Raw genomic sequence first — 17,221 nt, 5'->3', positions numbered from 1 at the left:
GCTGCGCATGCCAAAAGGGCGACAGCCAAGTATTTCCGCCAAGCGGCAGAGAAAGAAGGAGAGAGAGCGAGATAGAGGAGCAACAAAGCAGTGACGCCGTCTATCGGGGGCGACAATTGGCTCAATGGCAGTTAAATGAAAATATTTGAAATTTACCTAAATATGTTTAGGTGTGACCAAATGGCTTGAAGACTAAAAATGAACTAAGAAAAAATTTGACAAAAAACAGAGATTAATTAAAAAAATATAAAAAAAGTGAAATTAGTATTACATTATTAAATGAAAATACAAAATATTCTAAAATATATTAACTATAATATTAATATTTTTCTATTTTAGTAGTTGCCCACCCTTTGCGGCACTACGCCACTGTTTGCATGCTGTGATTTATGTCAGATTTGTCGCGTGAACCGATTTTGATTTATGTCGTCCACTTTGAGTGCTGAATATGAAATCAATAGATCGATTTTCGAGCATTTCGCTTTGCAAATTGAAATCGTGACTTGAAGCTTTAGATAAGCCCAAATGAGCCAGAGACTATGAAGGTAATTGGTAACACACACACATACATACACACATACGCACAGGGAACCAGAACTTGAACCACAGAACAAAAAAAAAAGGTTCATTGAACTTTCGCAAAACAGCATTTCAAAGTGCCCGCCACTTGTATAACACAGTCGAACAGTTTGTGCTACACAAATGCATGGGCAGCACTGGTCAGGCAGCTGCTGCCAAATGCTGCCAAGTGCGCAGGACATGCAAACTACGAGCAGACTTAACAGTATGCCATTAACAGTGTCAGAGAGCAACAGACAGAGGGAGAGAGAGAGAGAGAAAGAGCGAGAGAGAGAGAGGGAGGGAGAGTGAGTGTAACAGCGAGTCAAAAGAGAGCGTTTCTGTAAGTTTTTAATTGATGACTAACCAGTTAGTAGCTTTGGCAACGTCTGCGAGTACGGCTTGCTCCTTGCCGGACTATTGCGGCCCTGGCTTGCCTCGCCAAATGTGCGAAATGCACGTAAAAAGCGAAAGTGCAAATTGGGCGATTTGTTAGCGATTTGCTGGCGAATTTATGCAAAACGTATCGAATCGAAGCTCGCAATTAACGCCGGCTAATGCCACACACTTGACTTCACACACAACCACACACCCAACCACCCACCCACCCACACACTCACACACCCGTTTTGCGGCTGCTGTATTGGAGCACTTAAGTGTCAAGCACGCATTCGCCCCGTTGACTCACAAAGTGTCAAAAAAAAAAAAATAAAATAAAATTAATAAATAAAAATGAAAAAATAAATAGTATAAAAAAGTAGTAAAAACTTTGCAGTCAAAATCGTTCGACTGCGCCATACTCTATTCTATATTCTCTATTCTATCGCCAGGAGCTGAAAATATTTTTCAGAAACTGAATTTTTTATTTTTTTCAAATATATTTATTTCAGTTAGAATATGCACATCTACTTTTTAGAAATTTATTTCCCAAGAATAGAAAATATTTCGAAGTGCATGAAATGTTTGGGGTATGTTTTAAGAATATTTCTAGAAAAGAGAAAAAATATGATGTTTTTCTAAAACAATTTAAATATTAAAACATTTAACTGTCATAGGAACCAAATCTTCATTAAACAAACGAAACTGGAACCAGAATCGAAACCGGAACCGGAACCACAAACTTTACTTTGTCCGGTTCTGGAACCAAAATGCTATATTTCTTAAGGCTTACACCTTACGTACCGGAACCGGAACCGGAACCGATATACGATTCGGTTCTTTTTGTTTTATTAAAATTCTGCATTAATTTTTTTCAAATTTCCCCATTTAAATTGATGGCCAAAAGACCCGTTTTGTGCTTTAACCCAGAGTATACAAAAAAATACAACATCAACTTGAGCTTAGCATTAGATAAAAGGCGCTGTGTGCTGTACCAGGGGGAGGTAGGGGGTATGTATGTGTGGACAGGGGTGGGGAGGGGAGGGGGGGGTGGGTTGCTGGCGACAAGGCATAATTCACTGGCAATTTACACGCTTTTTCCGCAAGTAATTTAATTTTAAATATGCGCCTATTTTTTGTTGTTCCAGTTTTGTTTTTCTTTTTTTTTTGTTGTGGGCGTGGCAGCAGCTTGTCTAATGTGAGCGATGGGTGTGTGTGTGTGTGTGTGTGGTGTGTGTGTGTGTGTGAATTTTGCAAGTGTCATTAACACAGCAAAGCGACCGCAAAAAAGCGCAAAAGCATCTCCAACTAAATAATACGCATACATATGCATAACTCTCGCTCTTCAACTGTGTGTGTGTGTGTGTATGTGTGTGTATGTATGTGTTTGCTCTGTATGTGGCAACAACAAGAACAACAACAACAACGGCAGCCAACTAACAGCTTGTCTAAAGTAAAACAGAAAAAATGTGAAATTAAATGTCATCTAAACTTGGGCAACAAAACCTAAGAGCCAAAAGCACAGCACAAAACACACACACACAGTCACACACACACACACAGAGCGTTCAGCTTAAATGCAACAAAACATGCTTAAATCCAAAAACTGAATACTCATTAAAAGCAACCAGAAAATCAATAAAAATAAGTGTCAAATTTTGCATGCATTTGAAGTTTTTTGACTGCTTGAAATAAGAACCAAATAACTGACTTTCCGTCAACAAGTTGTTGGCTCAGGAAATTTTCAAAAAATCGCTACCAGTTCCAGTTCCGGTTCCGGTTTTTAAGCATATTTTTAAAGTATAATATTTTCTTTTTTTTGAAGTGCCACCAATTAATTGACAAGTGCAAAACTCAATTTGCGATTTGTGTGTCGAGTTTGCTGGCAATTCGCATCAATTTCAAGTTGCAAACAATCTTTAATATTATGCACAACACTTAAAACATAAATAAAATATAATAGCGACACGTGTGTGTGAAAAAAGATATTTAAAATTTGCAATAAAATTTGAAACAAAAAAAGTTGCGTTTTTTTTTGTTGTTTTTTTTTGTTATTGGTTTTTTGACCTTTGGCGGAATTTGTTCAAGTTCGTAATTGCTTTGAGTGCTAAATGCGATACATAATTTTTTTCTGAGTGTATTCGTGTGTGTGTGTGTGTGTGTGTGTGTCTGTTACAGCTGAAATGATGATACAGTTTGCAAGCTATTTAGTTATGCAAAACAGTTTCGTCCTGTCCCAGTCAATGTTGCTCAAATGGGACACACTGTCTCAGACAAACACACACACACACACACACACACACACACACACACACACACACACACATACACTCAGAAAGAAGCAGACTGAGTGCACTGCGAGTAATTTCCTGCACTGGCTAATTGCCAATCTGGAGCAATGGCAATAGACCAGAGACTGCAGGCTTAAACAAAACAAAAAAGAAAATAGGAAAAAAAAGACTACACTGACAATGATTAGTCTGTTTTTTCTATTTATTATTATTTATTAAAATCATTCAGAAATTATAAATGAAATAACTGTAGTGGAAAATGTGAGGTGCATTTGAAAAAAACGTTGCAAACTTTTGCCAATTGCATTTGGCATGCATTAATTATGGGAATTATTGTTTATCAATTTGAAATGAATGTCATTGTTTTGTGTAAAACTCAATTTATTTAATTTAATTTAATTTGATTCGATTTTTATTGCCTGTTGCACAGCAATTTGAGCAGCATGTGGCAATTAAAATTCAATCAGTGCGCAGAACAAAGCATTCCAAATTCTTTATGGGTAAACAACAAGACTTTTATATTGTATTTTATATCTATAAAAAATATGTATATATAATATAATATGATGAAAATAAACGTCAGTTTTAGCAATATACTTTCGGCATAATAAATTAGATAAGATAAGATAAGAAAGGCAATAAAATATTAACGAAAATAACGACGACTTCCAGTCAACGACACCTTTTAATTTACTTACTAAATTATGACTTTGCAATAAGTATTAACAAATGGAACACAATAAACAATCTGTTGAAGATTTGTGAGACTTCAAAGATCGCTGCTGTGTTGCACCTTGTACCCAACTGTTCCCTACTTGTTCCGTCGATGTCCTTTGGACAATAACTGAGTCCTACTTCCATTGACCCAAGTGCCACAATCCATGCAAGAACCTCTGCGAAAGCGCAGCTGTTGCACCTATTTTTGCTATATATATATAGATATATATATATATATATATATATATATTTGTAAAATACCCCCATTTGTTTTGGGCTCATGGAAACTTGTAGGCTCAGACACCTCGCCTACGCCAAGTCCATAAAAAAGCCCGCAGGGCGTCCCAAAATTATTATTTCTCCAACTTTTATTGTTTCTTATTCGTTATTTTTGATTCATTTTGGAGTTGATAAATGTGGTAAATAAACAAGTGTGTAACCGACTGCATTATGCTCTGCTAATAACAGAAAACTAACGTTTTATTTGGCTTGAAAACGGCAGAGAGTGGGCGTGGCATTCTATGAAAATTATACATATATTTTGTAAATTATAGAAAAATGCATGGCAAACAAAAATGCCTGGTTTTGACGAAGACACAACCTTTTCGTATTATTAATATACTTGCTGAACAATAAATATAATATCGAATAAAATAATACAGAATAATATTGATTTTTCTAACTAATTGTTAAAAAATGTCGAGTTCGGTTTCCGGTTCCGTTTTGATAGCCAGATATTATCACCTTATCTGCAATGAAATAATGTAATTGAAATGTATTAAAAGCCAGCCAATATGCTCCGTGTAGTCTTCGTTAACAGGTCATCAAATTGAGCAAATCAAATACGAATGAGTTTAGGTTTAATGTGCAAATCGTTTACTCATTTATGTGCGGTGATAAAATGGCAAATGATGATCCGCAGCAGAAAGCCGAAGAGAGACAAAGAACCAACTTGACTTTCCATCATAAAAACAACAAAATGGGCATAAAACTGTCATAAGCCTGGCAATGATTCAGACCACATTTAATAGACTCGACCATTTCCAAAATGATCGTTAAAAAGTTGTAATCAAAAATGCAAAAATTCAAATATTTACAAATTACCAATTTCGTCTGCATAATTATCGTTTGACGCAAAAATTCGCTGATTATTTTTATTGTTGATTGAATTCAATTTTCGTATTTGTTTGGTTTTTTTTTGTTTGTTTTTTTTGTTGTTTTTATTAGCTGCTGTCGATGGGGACTTCAGTATATACCCCCATCATCCCCCCTGTCCAGTAAATCTAGATCATTGTTGTTCTCGATAATTGCTCGCATGTCAATCGTCAACTAATCGATTAATCGCCTTTCGTATACCCTGTACATATGAACTGAAGTATATTAGCTAAAATTAAAATAAAATAATTGAAATAGTCTATATATAAGTATAAAAAAATCGTGACAAATTCATAGCTGAAGCCAAACTGGAAATAAAGTATGATTCATCAATTCTTTTGACTTTATATATTTGGCTTTTAACTTTGTTTTTTATATAATATTATACAAATATGTTACTATATCAGAATTAAATATATATTTTTCATATATATTTTCGCTTTCTGAAAGCCTTACAAATGATATGCGAGGTATTTCGGAGTCGTGCATGTTTATATTTGATACGCTTTGAGCTACTTGTTGAGTCTTTGACCCCTCCTCCACTCCCCAGCTCTCCCCTCAACCCCTCCGCGCAAATTCTATTGCATATCATTGTCATAATTTCGTATATCGATTTTTTCCAGTCTGTCTTATTTTTTTTTTTTTGTGTTTTCTTTCAAAAAGAAAAAAAAAAATAATAATAAATAAAACAGAAAACATTTTGTTTTTGTCATTGGTATTGAAATTGAAATTGTTGTTGTACATTGTTTTGATTAGCTGCTGTTTGGCAGCGCATTCAACTCTCTCGATTTGATCTATAGCATGATAAATGATATTTGGATCCATACTGCATCTATATACAATATACAATATATATATATATAATATATATTTATGAGTAGGTTGGCTCTGTTCCCTGTCGGCGCGTTTGATTGAGTGGAATTCAATTGAACAGGATTCGTTTTGGATGGGCTAATCTATGTGATATATTAACATATATATATTTATTTACATATATATATATATATATATTGAATTGAAATTGAATTGACTGACCATTTGCAGGCTTATTCGTCTATATTGTGAATAGTCATAATGCTGATTGCAATTATCAAATTGTTTTTTTTTTTCTATTGTGTTTTTTTGATGCACTGAGATCTTAGAAATATATTCCTTTCTAGCTCATTGGGAAGTCCCTTAAATCTCGCTCCTGAAATCGTTTCATTTAAATGAATTTATTTGAGCAGACACAAAAAAGGTATTTGAGCAATTCTATGGCAATTTATGGAAAACTACACCCTGTAAATTGGACACATTTTTGCTAATCTTTGGAAAAGTCCAAATTAAATAATGCAAATCGATGTTTTAAAGAAAGGAACAATTAGATATTTTAGAAATTTGTTTTCTGCATTACAGGGTATACTGAGTAACCGTTGGAGCCGAAAGTATGGAGTCCTTTTTAAATTTAGGCGGATCTTTTAATGTTTTATGTGTGTTTGTGTGTATTTATGCATGTATGTATGTATGTATGTATGTATGTATGTATGTATGCACGTATGTATGTATGTATGCATGTATGTATGTATCAAAGCAGCTGCAATAGTTAAGCTACCCCAAAATGCAAAATGTCCAATTAGGCAAAAGGATTTTTGTTTATTTATTTTGTTCTTTTTGGTTTTGTGCATGTGAATGAACCCGCGAATTATTCAAATCCATTAATGATGAGTCTCATTGGCGAATTTAATGAATTTTTTACTTGTGCATCTTTCGACACGCAAAAATTGTTTATGAAGAGTCGAAGCATTAACAATAAAAAATATATAAAAAAATATCACTGATGAGCAACAGCAACAATTAAACGAGTGAAATTAAAACGCAGCTTGTTGATAGGGTTGTACGTAGCGCAGGGGGGGGGGGGGGTGTGGGAAGGGGTGTATGTGGGGGAGGTAGTAGTGGAAGCAGCTCTTATGAACTGTGCGTGAAAGGAATAGAAATAAGAATATCGTTATTTTAGACCAGCTTGTGAGCAAAGTATGAAAGTTGATCATATTTATCAAGCACTTAATGCATTATCAAAAAACATTAATTGTTTATCAATTTGAAGTTCGTCTTTACATATTTTTATTGTTCCCTTTCAAATGTCTCCAGCCTCAAAAACTCTACACTTTCCGCAGCGAGCTTTTAGTTAGTGCACAAACCGCAGCTTGAAAGCTGCCATAATAGTTGAAAAATGTCGCCAACGCTGACAACAGATGGCGCCACATATGCACATTTAATTGGCTTAAATTTGTTAAATTTGTGAAAAGTGTTTTCAAATCATTGATTAAGTTATGTCATTGGGTAACGAGCCATGCCCAACTGCGATTCAGGTTTGAGTTTTTGCTTACATAGATTTGTGTAAAAAGTTCGTTGAACCAACAAATTTACACATTTAATTTGTAGTAGAAAAAAGTGGTGTTTTTTTTCAAAATAATAAGATTTTTACCACGCAAGAAGAAGAAGAAGATGGATACACTTAAAAAAACACACACTCAACATTTTAATAAATTACCATTCCTTTGGCTCTGTTGGTTATTCAATCGAAGATCTCAAATTTCTTGTTGTGGATTTGCATATCAACATTTTTTACTAATATTTGGAAATTACTTTTGAAAATAAATTTCTAACAGTGTAGCTTGGCTATTATTAGCATTCCAGTTAAGATCCCGAAGTGCAAAAAGCAGAAATTCCTTTTGTACATATTCGATTTGATGCCGATGAGTCTTGTAATTAGATCCAAGATCAGGAATTCAAGTAATATACAAAGATAAAGGTAAAACCGACAAAATTTGCCAGCATTCCCGTTTCAATTTCAAGCCACTTTGCCATTAATTGAATCGGTTTCTGAATCGGTTAAGTGTGCGTCAAATGATGATATCAAAAATGCTCTGCTGCCATAACAATTCTGTGTCTTTTTTTTTCCCGTATTTCTTTATTTGTTTTTCAATATCTGCTTGATTTTGTTTTGTTGCCTTTCGGAACTGGATGCCGCCGCATGAAGTGGTGATAGGGATGACAGGATGACACCAGCAGCAGCAGCAGGGGGGGGGGGGGGGAGGGGGGTGTAGGAGAGGTGTGGCAGGATGGAGACCAGTGCCAGCTGCATTGATTGCCATGCAAAAGGAAATTCGATAGCCGGTAAAGGTAACGGTAACTGTAACGCTAACCGTAATGTTAACGGTAACGTGGCTGACAGTCCACCACCAGCTAGAAAGCAACTAGATGTCCTTCTGTCTCCCCCACTCCTCCCACACCAGTCCCACCCCTGCCCCCTAAATATATATATAAATATATGTAATATGCATCGTAATAGTATTGCTTTAATCCATTTCGATAAATATCGATTTTTGTTAAAGCTCGCTTCACTTGAGTTGATCTTGATTAGTAACTGTAAATTCGTACGGACTTTCTCATACTCTAAGCAGATTTTCTATACTGATTGTTTTTGACACGTTCAGTTTCAGTTTTTTGCTTAACCCGTCCACTAAATCGATATATATCGATTTGCTGTCCCTTTCAAGCAAATGTCGGAATCAGAAGACCCGAAGACATGAAATTTTGAAGGTGAACTTTCAAATGTGGACTATAGCTTACCTTGTACAGATCAAGTGTTTTCTGTATCGATAATCGATAACATGCTACAAATCGAAGCTTCGATTATTGATTCGATTTCAAGGCATATATGTGCCAGAGAGATCTGAAGTTGAGAGGCTAACAAATCGAATTTAAAGCTTAAATGTTCCGGCAAAGATTTTGAATTGGTTTTATATATTTTTATTTCCGATTTCGCCTGAACTAATTATATCGGTTCCTCTAACTGATTCTTGAAGGAATGTTGAATTGCAGTTATTGTTCTGGATTTCCATTGCTAAAGTTTGTCAACGTGATTTTTAATGAAATGTATTTTTTTCGTTTGCTTCTAGATTTAATCATAGGGCATCTCGTAGTCGATCATTCTCGATTGGAAAACATTGATTTGCTTTTTTTTGTTGCTCATTTTCTTTCTTTTTGGCTGTAGACGACGCCAATTGAATTATGCGGCTGGCACGCAAGCAGAGAATGCCTTACAAGTCCACCCCACCCCTAGCAGTCCCCCTCACCCATAGCAGCCAAAGAAGCCCCTCCCCCTCACCACCAACTCTCCCTTTACTTTGGTAAGTGGAGGACCTGGCTTAGTCTCTGTTCAAATAAGTTTCTTCACTCGTCTGGAATAGTATCTGGTAGGGGTTCTGGCTGGGTTGGGGTTTGGGTTTTTTTTGGGTTTTGTTCTGGTCTAGTCTGGTTTTTCGGGATTCTGGTCTGGCTGGTCTGGTCTGGCATGGTCTGGTCTGGTGTGGTTTTTCTGTTTCTTTTTCTTGGCGCGCACACATTTATTTAAACTTTGATTTACATAAATTGGCATAGATTTTGCATTTTACCCAAACAGGATGAGGATGGAAATGAAGTTGAGCAGAGGATGAGGATGAGGATGAGGATGATGACGACGCTGATTTGTAGCCGGACCTGCACTAATTTATAGATAAGCCAAGCGATGCTGATTAAATGCTCTACTCAGAAGGGAGTGCTCCAAGTCATAATTATACATTTAATAAAACTTATTTTACCTACTACAGCTACATATATGATATAGTCATCTGATCCGACTGACTTTGACAGATGCACTGCCTGCAGATCAAATAGACAAATGTATTCAAAACTAATAACTCTCTGTAAGGACTCTTAGAGCATCACTAATTATATTGAATAAATAAACACACTATAAATTGGTCTGATTGGGTTTTTACATTTTACATTTGAATCCCAGAAATATTATATTCAATATTTTATTTGTATTTTTTCATTCATTTTAAATAATTAATTAACTAATTAATTTTCATATTTTAAAGAATTTTTCTAGTCTTTTCTAGTAAATAAATAAAAATTAGTACAATCGGCGTTGTCTCCCTCAAGCGTCACAAGCTTGACGGCAAGTTTGGTATACCCTTTTAAAAGTATGAAATGGATGAGCAGCGGACGGCGGTAATCCTGCCATCTACGTCTAACATCTCCTCACCCCTCCCCCCGCCAACGCGTAGGAGGTGTTGAGAATGGACTGTGACAATTTCTTGGCTGGCGCTCAACTTTCCTTTTTTTTGTTGATTTTTTTTGTATTATGTTTTTTTTTTTTGTGTGTTGAGCAAGTGTAAAAAAGTAAAAAAAATAATTGGAATAAATAAAAATTGTTGGATTGAGTAAGCGCAACAGCAAGATACCCTATACCTATAGTTAAGAAATTAATTATATGTAGAATATAGCCTCAGCACAAGCCGAACCTAATAATCACAGTTGGAATCAATATTTTTAGATCCAATAAGGTATTTGATAAGACACTCCATTATATATATATATATATGTATTTAATAAAATATATTATTTTCCTAATATATTTAAGTTTGTGAAATTGAAACCGTTTTAAAGACAATTAGAATCTGAAATATGCAAATTTCGAAACACTTTTCAGTTTTCAATGAGTTCTTGTCTGACTGATATTTGTATATGATATATTGATGTATACTATATATATATATTATATTTGTTTTGGTACAATTTTCTAGCCTTACTTTTAATAATTCTATAAGAATAAATACAAATTTAATTTTTAGCTTTCTTCTTTTCAGCATCAATAATAATATTTGAATATTATCTAAAATGTCAACTGAAACTTAGCAGGCTCAAATATTCTTGGCAATTAACTTCAGATCATTAAAGTTCTCTTCTGTATGAACGAAATATTTCGATATAAATCCGATTTGCTGTTTTCTGTTTTTTGTTTTTTTGTTTTTTAAATTTATAGTGAAATTTAAATGTCAGCTGCTGGAGTTGTGTCTGCAGGGTACTTAATCCTTGACGTGCCTTAGAATCGCTCGCTCTTTTTTGGTTTGTTTTAAACGAGAAGTGTTTGGCTGTTCTGCTGCTGATCCACTTCAGTGCGGGCATTTCATCCATTTCATCCGTTTTTAGCCACTTCAGCCACTATTAATTCATCCGCCATCCGCCTGCTTCGACGACGGGTCGTCGCCTTGTGGCCCGCTCTTAGCTGTTAGCTGTTGTTGGCTCTTAGCTGTTAGCTGTTGTTAACTGTTTCGCATAAATGTCGCTACTTTGCGTCTAAGTTCGTGGTAGCAGCAACCGGAACGGTGGCGGGTCGAGGTGTTGTATCTGCTGGATAGTTGTCGAGAGAGGGAGAGAGACAGAGAGAGACAGGGAGAGATAGGGAAAGAGAGACAGAGAGAGAGAGAGAGAGAGAGAGAGACAGAGAGAAAGAGAGCATATACTAAAATGATTGGAAACATATTGCCCACTCTATTAAAGAGGCAACTAGCAATTTAACTTGCATGCTTGCTGGCTGTTTAATATTTGGAAATATAGTTGTATATCTATGTTTTATCGATTGTTATCGATTTGTTATGCTCAATTTTGGCACTCATATATATAGTCTTACAGTCAACTGTATCCAAATCAAGTTAGAAGTTTTTTTTACAAAACATGGTAGAATACTCAAGTGGACACAGCTCGACTAGAAGATGCCCTGCAACCAGCTTTGAAGCTTGCTAAAATTGGTTTGACTGTGGGCTTGCTGACATTGATAACATAAGTTTTGAGAATTGATAACATAAGTTTTGAGAATTGATAACATAAGTTTTGAGAATTGATAACATAAGTTTTAAGAACCATAAAATGAGTCATATTACTATCACTACTATTATTTTGACCGCAACTTATGGATTCGAGGCTGCTTTCTTCTTCAGGGTATTAACAAATGGCGTAAGTTGAATTAAAACCAGCCACTTCGAGTAGCTCTTAAATATTGTTCAATATTAAATTTTAGTAAATCAAGGCGAGCATTTTTTGTTTAGGATTTGAGGTGCTCATTTTGAGTAAATTGCTGGAGTACCAAGAATGCTTACCAGGAATTGCAAGTACTTGATTCGAGTTCATTTCAAATTTCGCTCGGTGTAGCTGCCTATAGCCCTGTCTCTGTCTCTGTCTCTGTCTCTGTCTCTTTCTCTCTGTCTTCTTTTCTCGCTTGCTTGTTTGGTTGGCAACATTGTCGTTGCTGTTGTTTTTGTTGTTGTCATCATTACCAGCATCATCATCATCATTGTCATTATCATTAGCATGGAAAGGATGTTGTCTGATTTTTGTTTGTTTTTGCTTTTTTTGGTTGTCGTCGTTGCGTTCGTTTTCGCCAAAAATTTGTTTACTTTGAGGTGTTTTTGCCCAGTTGTTGTTGCAGTTGCGGCTGCTGCTGCTGCTGCTGCTGCTGCACTGATTTGAGTTGCCACTTCTTTATTGCCTAGCTATTGCGGACAGCCAATTTGGATGCACATGCATCGATGGGGCTGTGGCAAGTGAGGTGAAATTGCATGCACCAATGGGCCAATCAGCAACAGTTGCCTGTCAACTGCAGTTGCTGCTGCTGCTGCTGTGCTGTTGCTGTTGCATCCACATGCTGTTGCCTTATGCAAATCTGGCTGTCTCCTTGGGCTCCGCAATTTATGCGTGTGTCTCTAATTTGAATGTAATGCAATCACGGCCAGCATGCCATCATTGCCCATCTATACGAAGAGTCGAAATTCGATTAAGCCAGCCACAAATTTGAGTCAATGGCATCGCCCCAAAAAAGTCGACAATCAAATTGAGTTCAAGAATTTGCTATATATAGAAAGCTGATAAATTTACCAGCTCTGCGTTATCTATTTTGTGTTACGGGCAAATCGAACAGTTTTAGTTTTACAGCCTGCTATGCAATTTGCTGATTTGCTGATTGGCTGATTGGCTGACTTTGCACAGAGCGTTCAATCAAATCGTAAAGTTCGAAATAAAATTCGTTTTTGTTTCTTATTTATTGGGCTGCTTGCAGATATTTGGTTATTGTCTGTCTTCGATTTTGCAAGGCATATAATAATTAGCCGATTAGCTCTTTTCATTCACAATGGAATCGCGAAATGTGAAGAATGTGAATGTTCGAAATGTTGGACACAGTGGCATCCGGCTAACAGGGCCACAAGCTAAAATTAAAAGAATATCTAAAGAAACTAGTTAGAATACTGAGCAGATACCTTAAACCCAAATCTTTGGCTATCAAATGTTGAACGGGTTCTGGGTATAAAAATACATGCTGAATATTCCAAATCTTAAAGTTTGCTTAAATATAGATAATTATTGCATACACCTGTTAAGTCTCAGTGCCAGAAGAAATAGAAAAAAATATGGCACGCTCAATTAGTCGCGTATATGCAAAAATAAGTTGAACAATTTGTTGAGTTTCAGTTCGAGTAGCGTTTGTCAGTTGAATTGTTTGTCTGTGCAATGGATAAGTGAGTATTTTGCAATCAATATCCTTGAAATTGAGCTGCCCTTGCCAAGGCACGCAACAAGCAGCGACTTCAGACGAGGCTGATGGCTGATGGCTGATAGCTGATAATATTGATAGCAGCAAAGGGGAATTCGAAGGAATAAGGAGCAGGAGCAAGGAGCAAGGAGCGATTACCATTTCGAGCCATTAGTTCGCCTGGGCAGGTTCAATGATTTTCCGATGGCAAGTGACTTTCCGTGCAAGGACCGCATAAGGATCTTTGCTCACCACTTAATGTCCTTCCTTTCACATGCGTTATTTTCCACAGCAAAACAACAAAAAAAAAATAAAGAAAAAGCAGAAAAGAAAAACAACAACGATAAATATGAAACAAAAGGAGCGCAAAATGTAAATAGACTGGAGCCATGTGGGCGACCCTCTATACCCTGTATACAACGATCTTGGGTATACCAAGCAGAAATTTTTGTTTGACTTTCTTATTTGTATAAATTGCATTTTTGACTTTAAGGACATTTTTTACAGGGTGTGATATGTCTATTTTACGACTGGATAAGAAATTAGGCTTGCTTTGGCTTATGAAATGATTATAGGGTATCAAAATTCATGGACTCTTAATTAACGAAATATTGTTCTCTTTGAAATTTCCTACAGGGTATCAGTTAGATAAGCAACTGTGCTGAATGTCAAATTGAAATTGTCTAAAGGGTATCACTTATTCAATCATCACATAACAATCATTTGTTTCTTGGGTTTCTATGATATATACACATTATAATTATATATTTGTCACAGGGTATTTGGTAGTCTATGATTTATTTTATTCACTTGCTGCTGCTGCCGGCAACACATTGCCGTTAATTTGGGAGCGCTGCTTGGGCCGCTTGCTGGTGTTGCTTTTAACTGCTTAAATTGATACAATTAAGTGCCTTTTGGGCTTGTTTATTTGCATTCGCATTCGCATTCGCTTTCGTATTTTTTCGCCTCCTTTTCCTCTTATTCCTTTCTTTCCATTTTTTTTTCTTCTTTTCTGTTCGTCCTTATTCATGTGCCACGGATAACAATAAGTGGAGTGCTTGCCCTTTTAGCCTGCTTTGTATATACCCTGCTGGGTAAATGGGGTATAATCCAGTTCAGCAAATGCATGTTATAGGCTCAAGCATAGCATCTCTGTTCCCATAAACTATATATATATATATATGTATATTCTTGATCCACAGCAACAGCAGATTCGATTTAGTCATCTCTGTCTGAGCGACACATTTATTTCATTTAATCGATAACTCGTTTCGTTTGCCCGATTATCGATCAAATCGCTTACCGATAACAATGCATTTTGAAGAACAAATCTCTATAATCGGTTATATATATATATATATACATATATATATATATGTATATTCTTATATATATGCCTTGTCATAATATTACTCATATGCACTCGGGTTCGAAGTATCTTCTAGTCGAGTTCTCGCGACTAGAGTCATTCTACTTGCTTTTTTTCTGTACATATATCTATGTGTATGTATGTGTATGTATATAGTTTGTATATATGTGTTGTTGTTTGGGCCAGATCCGTTTGCCTTAATGCTAATTGATTTATGCGGCATGGCGATGGCGGTGGCACCACGTGGTGACTCCACAGTTGGTGGACCCCAAAAATCTGCCTACTGTGCAAATTTGCTATGCAATGGCCAAAAACTGAAGCGCGTGTCGATTTTCACACAAGCGAATCAAATTTAAATTGATAAACTTATTGGTGGCATGCAACAAAAGGGATGTGTGCCCCATCGTAGTTGGTAGCAAGTAAGTAAGTAAGTGTCCTTCCTGCCCTTCCCTCAACTTTAAGAGCCTGAGCAGAAGCGATAATTGCAAAATATGGAAATAAATTCGAGTTTGAACTCTTTCGTCGGCCCCCTGCCACAATCACTTTAGTAACACTTTAGAATACCGCTTAAATTCAAGATGGCACAAGGCGGGCACATTAAATATTGTGTGACATACCTCAAAAAGCCTACTTGATCCGAATTTTAAAATACGCCCGTTTCACAAAACATTTTGAGCACAAAGTGTGCCATGCAAAAATGTTCAAAATTTTCGAATTCCTTGCTTCCTTGAACAGAGAAATGAACATTTGTTTTAGTTATATTTCAGCAGCGGCGCTGAAAAGTACAAATCTAATTTCTCAATATAAAACATTTCGAACAATTTTGAATTTACATTTTTCACAAATTTCTCAAAGTTAAAACATTATTTTTTTATTATTATTATTTTTTTTTTTGCTGTAAAAAAATGTGCGGTTCAACTTCAAATTCTGTTTCCAATCCTTGGACAGCAGCGACACAGGCGCCTTCAGGTGGAAAGGACACTTAGACGATCTCCAAGCCGAGCACAACCGATTGCACTGCGTCCCACTGCCAGCGAGCAAATCAGTGTCCACGTATTGGTAGCTGGATCATAACGTGCCACGGTTAGGGTATGCCCGGTACTCCAAACCAGCCAAGGCATCGACGAATCCATTTGCAACAGTGACACCAACGGCGCCGCTACATCGATTCATTGGATTCATTTGTTTGTGTGCGGATCATCGCTTTCGACTGAGTGATGACAGTCGACATCGGCGACATATAGCTCCAGGTGCGCGCGCGCTCAACCGTTTTCAGGATGCTGCAGCCAGTGCGTCCGCCGATCGCATAGAGGTGCCCCTCCAGCATCTCCAGCAACGCCTAGGCTACGGCGGAATGTCGACATTGGATTGAGTGGCATGCAGGCCATTGTGTTTAGCTCAAGGCACACCACGGACCACAATTCTTCCCCTCCATCGAGTCCAACTACCAAAATCAGTTTGTTCTCCATGGCAGCGGCGCTAAGCTGGAAACGGCCAGCGGTCAACTGCTGCAAAGGCGACCACTTGCTCAAATGCAGACACTAGCTCTCAATAGTGGTGACGAACTTGCGGTCAGAATCCAAGCCACCCACAGCTAGCAATCGGCCGAAAGTGTGTTTGCGCCGCTTTGTTCGTTCGGAGGCAGCAATGAGGGAATGCCATTTGAACGCCTCCAACAGCAGTTGCTGTGGCTCACCCACGACATCATCGTGCGGAAGACATCCTGCTTGGTTGGCACATCGAGCTCATCGCTGGACAGCAGCTTTGCCCAGCTGATTGGCGTTTAGCTGAAAGAATTCCTGCTTTTGGCACACATCCATAAAGTGCTGGCAGGTGTACGCCTCCGCCACTTGCAACAGCTCGGTGCAGCTCTGCTGCTTCGCCAATAATGCAATTCCCAAACAATTGGATGAGTGCAGCTGGTGGGCGAGAAAATTGTGATGTCAGCTGCAGCCAGCCTGGCGGTGACCAGCAGCGTTTCGATACTGTCCTCTCTCAGCTTGATACTTCCGGTACTGGACGAGCAGCTGCAACGCATCGCCATGCATCTCGCCAAGGGTCACCTCATGCTCCCTGCTCTCGCGCAGCGATCCGGTTAACATTTCTGAGAGCACCAAGCAAACCCATTCATCGCCAGCAATGAGATTCCAGTGGGATTCCAGTGTGAACCGCCTCAATTCCATTGGCCGATGTGCAGACACCGTATTGAAGCGAAGTCAACACATTGGGGACAGTCAGCGGCTGTGCGATGTGCCGCACACCTGCTGGTTGTCCACAAAGTGTTGCATTCGCTTCAATAAGGTGTCTGCATGTTGGCCAACGGACTTGAGGCTGTCCACACTGTAATCCCTCGACAATGGC

The 17,221-nt window shown here is 37.5% G+C and overlaps 1 pseudogene; it reads right to left on the bottom strand.

Moving 5' to 3' along the window:
• Nucleotides 1-15,825: 15,825 nt before the first annotated feature.
• LOC116805644 lies at nucleotides 15,826-16,962 on the bottom strand (annotated as a pseudogene).
• Between the last annotated feature and the right edge of the window lie 259 nt (nucleotides 16,963-17,221).

This window comes from Drosophila grimshawi, unplaced genomic scaffold, assembly GCF_018153295.1.
Source record: "Drosophila grimshawi isolate 15287-2541.00 unplaced genomic scaffold, ASM1815329v1 contig_848, whole genome shotgun sequence".
NCBI classification, from domain to species: Eukaryota; Metazoa; Arthropoda; class Insecta; order Diptera; family Drosophilidae; genus Drosophila; species Drosophila grimshawi.
Note: the sequence above shows the minus strand (reverse complement) of the source record. Positions and strands in the feature narration are given on the sequence as shown.